Source organism: Pseudophryne corroboree, chromosome 3, assembly GCF_028390025.1.
Source record: "Pseudophryne corroboree isolate aPseCor3 chromosome 3, aPseCor3.hap2, whole genome shotgun sequence".
NCBI lineage: Eukaryota > Metazoa > Chordata > Amphibia > Anura > Myobatrachidae > Pseudophryne > Pseudophryne corroboree.
In genome coordinates, this window is record NC_086446.1 from 556,188,145 (window position 1) to 556,193,845 (window position 5,701).

Genomic DNA, 5,701 nt, shown 5'->3' on the forward strand with positions numbered 1-5,701 from the left:
CTAATTTTAGCAAAAAAAAATTTTAATAATAATTTACGGCCAAAAAGCCTGAGATCTTTTTCCCATTTAAACCTGTTAAATGGTGATGTGGGTGAGAATTAAAGTCCTTTGCTTAAGACTTCCACTTGATCTTCCGTTAGGATTCTAGTGCTGAGATTGATGATCTGTAGTCTGTCTGTAGTTAGTACTTCTGGGTTTTCCGTATTGGGTAATGAGAGGTCCTTGGGGGATCCCAATCGCGATTGTTTTTGTCGGTGTTTCGTCCCCCCTCGTCTTGTCTTCCCTGAGGTTTGTTTCTGCCTCTTGAGCGTTGACCTTTCCCTAAAAAAGGATCCTCACTGTTGTAGCGTTTCGATGTTGCTGAGGCTCCTTCCAGATGTTCTGTAGAGGAGTCTTCACTATATGAGGATTCTCTTTCAGAAGAGCTAATATCTTCTCTTGTTTGTCCTCCTCTACCTCTAGGGGTATAGGTGCTCCAACGGAATATATTTCCTTGAGAGAAATCACTTTTATCCCTATGGAATTTGTTACGTTTTCGTTCTATTATAGAAGTTTCGTACGCATCCAATTCCTTTTTATATTTGTCAAAAGTGTTTTGGAAGGTAGGATCCTTCTCCCAGGTTTCTAATGTTTTGCCTAATTCCTCAATACTCTTTTCAACTTGATCTAAAACTAGATTATCATGTTTGATAAGTATCAGGGTCAACTCATGGGAGCATTTCAATAGGACTGCTTCCCATTCCGCCTTTAAATTCTCTGTGGCCAGAGGAAAGGAAGGAAAAACACGGGGTCGTAGGCCTCTGGGTGAGATCTTGGTTTTGTGATAGTTCTCTAAGGTAGTAATGTCCCACGTAAGTCTAATCCTTTTTGTAAATTTTTATGTAGTTTAGAAAGATCTGTTCTCCAATCTTTGGGAGTAGCTGGATTCTGAAATGTGTCTGAAAAAATATCACCGTATTCTTCTAGGTTTCTACGTTTAGATATCAGTGCTGTTTTTAATGAAAATGTAGTCATAGTATTTGGTGAGGTTGTGAGTGTTAAAATGATTTGTAGGAAGTGTAACAATTCTTACGGAACCACGTAAAGAACAGAAGACAGTAGGAAAGAGATCCTATTGACGAGAAAGATTTTTATGACCGTGCAGGTATTGGGAAGCAGAGAGATTACTCAGCATGGAAATACTTAACAAGAGAGGGAGGGAATACCGCACAGGATATGGTAAGTATAAGCAAATGATATTATACAACCAAAGTCAAATGATTACAAGAAAACAGTGTTTTCTAATTCTAATATTAGTTGGTGGTGCACCCTGAGTCAGTATAAGAGCATAGGAAAGTGTAGAGAAAAGAAGACTCTTTTGTGGGCGCACTCTTTAACTTGAAATGAATATAGAAATTGGTCTAAATAGATTAAAATTCAAATTTTAATTATTCAAAAAAATTAAGATATTAAGTGGTTCATAAAGAAAATAATAGTCAAAATGATAATACATTCAAATAGCACAGAGTGCTGATACAGGATAGAAGCTAAATTCTGGCTGACGGAAGAAATTCTGAGTGTTTATGAACAATATAGTTTGAATTTTTGGACGGTACGTTCTACTGATAAACACAACACTGTAATATGTTCCTTGTAAGAGTATAATTAATACAAATAAAGCAGTCTGGAGGCTGGTTATACTTATGAATAGTATAAGGGTGGAAAATAAGATGGCAGTGTGAATCTTCTGTCAGTGTTAGACACTGCATGGGCTAAACCAATAAGCTCTACTAAACTGAGTATTCCTCAATGGTCACCCACTTGAGTACTGACCCAGCCCAACACTGATTAGCTTCCGAGATCAGACGGCTTCGGGCGTTTCCAGTGTGGTATGATAGTAGAGGAAATGAAGAATAATTGGAAGCTCTGGAATCACTGATGAGAGTTCACGAAATTACATAGTTATGAAGATAGATATCAGAGATGGAGGGAACCAGATGGATCTGCTGCCAATGTTAGACAGGGACGTGGCCCTGAATCAAATGGTGAGAGTCCACGAAGTACAGAAAAGAAGGAAATGAGAGAACAGTACTTGTAATTTTGACAGTATTGTAATTTGGACAGTATTAGAATAGATAGTAGCATCAATTATTGTAAATGGCTGGAATCTAATGATATCGTAATCAGAAATTAACAAGACAAAAAAATGTCTGAGATGAAGAAACAAAGAAATGAAAGAATGAAGAGGGATAACAAAATAATCACCCTACTATATTAAAGTATCCAACTGCAGGATGTTGATATTGAAGGAAACAAAAATGGATAACACAAAGACTGTAGCAAAATTACAATGGTATGTCCTGACTTGGGGTTTAGATTGAGTAATTCCCAATATCATAATACATGTACAGTAAATCGTAATATGGAATATAGATATTAATGTAGTTGAGAATGCTGGAACGAAACCAGCTAATAATCTGCACACCGCAAGTATGACCTTTTTCAAACATAAATTAATACTAATTGAATGTGTAGCGATGGCGGGCCATTAACTGCTGATATGCATTTTGTAATAAAAAAGATATAAGGTGAAAAAGAGAAAAAGGAGCTGATATTACCGCACTGGGTGTTAAGCCATCTCGTTATTGCGAGTGCCCCTGGCTTGGTAGAGCCCCTGATGGCTCAATTGGTGAGAGAGGGGAGGCGCCGGGCGCCGCCAGTTTGACGGTGATGCTGGCGAGTGCGGGAGGCCATCCACTGCAGGTGCCACTGGCTTGGTGGAGCCCCTGATGTCTCGATTAGTGATAGAGGGGAAGGCTCCGGGCGCCGCCGGCCTGGCGGTAATGCTGGCGGGTGCGGGAAGCCGTCCACTGCTTCGACGGGGACGGGAAAGTCAGAGGAGGCGCTAAGCGCATATAGGTGCTGATGAACGTCCGTTGCTGCAGTCAGCCAGATGAAAAAAAGGGGGGGGGTGATGTCGGAAAACGCGTTTCACCCGTCCACCGGGCTTGATCACTTCCTGGTGAGGGCTGGATCCCAGCGGTGCTTTTAAAAGCAGGTTAATCTGAATCATCCAATCAGGCGGACATGTGTTTATCCATTAATTTAGCTGCTAGGATCATGTGACTTGTATCGTCCGGACAGATTGCAATAGTACTGGATCAATTGTTGATTGCCAGGAGACTCCATTATATATGTGAATAAAATTGAAAAAAGGGGGATTATAAAACACAACCGAAGTAATGAACTTAGACACTTTGATATATAAATTGTAGATAATGACCGAAGAAATGCAGACTAAATTAAATGTAGGTAATTGCAGGTGATTGCTTTGACCCTGCAAATGTAAAAGCACAAATAAATCCTAAAAAACGTGAAGGATGCTGTTTGTTGAAAAAATAGGTTTGTGGACACAATTCACGAATAGTATCACCTAATTATGAGAAGTACTGGTACATTAAAAGGATTAATTAGTGGCCTAATTTCCAGCTGTGAATTATCTCATTAAGGCTGGGTAATATAGCTGTTATCAGCGGATACTGAGACCGTTTTAATACCATTTAATTGATCCTATAGAATGCCCTCAGTGGATAGTCTCAACAGGATGAATTTAGACCATGATTAGTTGCCAAACATAAGTATATATACGGTAGGTGAATAAAATAAGCGCAGTCTGCAAAGAGTACACATGCACTGCTTAAAGTTTGACATGAGGGTAGTAGACTCAAATCCGTGGCACTGTTACCACACATTGGTATATAGCTGATTAAAGTTGGCATAGATCTAGATAGTTAATCTAGTATAGTAATAAACTAGTTGTGCCCTTGGCTTATTGTGATAAGGGAACGGCTCTGATATTCCCCTTCTGGGGCTGAGTGTGTCTGCTCATGATGTATTACTAAATATTAATAATAATTAAATCTGAAAAGGAGGTAAGTACTAGGAAAATAGAGAAGAATTGATTGGGTAATGGACTGGAGCTAGGAGGATTTAAATAATAGCTTAGATTAATTGATGTTTTGAGTCATAATGACTACTGTATCTGGGACACGGTAAAGCTATAAATATTAGGGACAATCAAGATACTAAGAAATGCTAATAAACAATTGTTGAAAGAATTGTGAGTAGGTGCGTAGGTGATGGTAGTGTCTAATGGAAATTGGAACCATTTACCGATGAGATAATGAAGGGTGTGTGCTGTGATGTGTAATGCCACAAATGCAATTGTTATGTATTGGCAGTGTGGAATAGGAACAACTGAAGTTTAATGAATAACTGAAACCTAATAGTGTGTAAAATACAATGGGGAAGGTGAGAATTGATGGTGGGCGATGGGAAAATATAAGAATGGGTCAACACGGTGTTAAGTGACAATTATAATCATACATGTATAAAGTATGGAGTAATGCTAGAATAAATGAAATTATATTGAGGGGGGGGGTTTGTGATTAAGGTGTGTGGGTGTATGTACGAAGAAGTGAGTATATGTAGGAGTGGGAGTGTGTGGTATTGCTGCCGGATGACCTAGTGAAAGCAGGGTGCATATACCGTAGAGCCGTGTACAGGTTAGTTGAAATTATAAATAAAAAGGTTAAAGGTGTAGCCACATTGTTGGATCAGTATGGGTGTCATAAGAATACACTATAATTGATATACTCATTTAGACCTGAAGGTTTTAGCCCTCCCAGCTTGAAGGTCCATTCACTTTCTTTTTTTATGAGTTCCTTGCTTAGATCACCCCCACGTATGCCCAAGTGAACTCTGTCAAGACCAAACGCTCGCATTTCACATGGAGAATCATGGTGATGAGCATGGAAATGCCTGGCTACCGATGTCAATTTTTTGCCTTTCTGAAGATCAGATGAGGCATTTCTGATGGTACTTATCAAGAAAGAAAGTGAATGGACCTTCAAGCTGGGAGGGCTAAAACCTTCAGGTCTAAATGAGTATATCAATTATAGTGTATTCTTATGACACCCATACTGATCCAACAATGTGGCTACACCTTTAACCTTTTTATTTATAATTTCAACTAACCTGTACACGGCTCTACGGTATATGCACCCTGCTTTCACTAGGTCATCCGGCAGCAATACCACACAATCCCACTCCTACATATACTCACTTCTTCGTACATACACCCACACACCTTAATCACAACCCCCCCCCCTCAATATAATTTCATTTATTCTAGCATTACTCCATACTTTATACATGTATGATTATAATTGTCACTTAACACCGTGTTGACCTATCCTTATATTTTCCCATCGCCCACCATCAATTCTCACCTTCCCCATTGTATTTTACACACTATTAGGTTTCAGTTATTCATTAACCTTCAGTTGTTCCTATTCCACACTGCCAATACATAACAATTGCATTTGTGGCATTACACATCACAGCACACACCCTTCATTATCTCATCGGTAAATGGTTCCAATTTCCATTAGACACTACCATCACCTACGCACCTACTCACAATTCTTTCAACAATTGTTTATTAGCATTTCTAAGTATCTTGATTGTCCCTAATATTTATAGCTTTACCGTGTCCCAGATACAGTAGTCATTATGACTCAAAACATCAATTAATCTAAGCTATTATTTAAATCCTCCTAGCTCCAGTTCATTACCCAATCAATTCTTCTCTATTTTCCTAATACTTACCTCCTTTTCAGATTTAATTATTATTAATATTTAGTAATACATCATGAGCAGA

General features: G+C 38.7%; 1 pseudogene; it reads right to left on the minus strand.

Moving 5' to 3' along the window:
- Positions 1-1,763: 1,763 nt before the first annotated feature.
- LOC134896575 (5S ribosomal RNA) lies at positions 1,764-1,882 on the minus strand (annotated as a pseudogene).
- Positions 1,883-5,701: the final 3,819 nt, after the last annotated feature.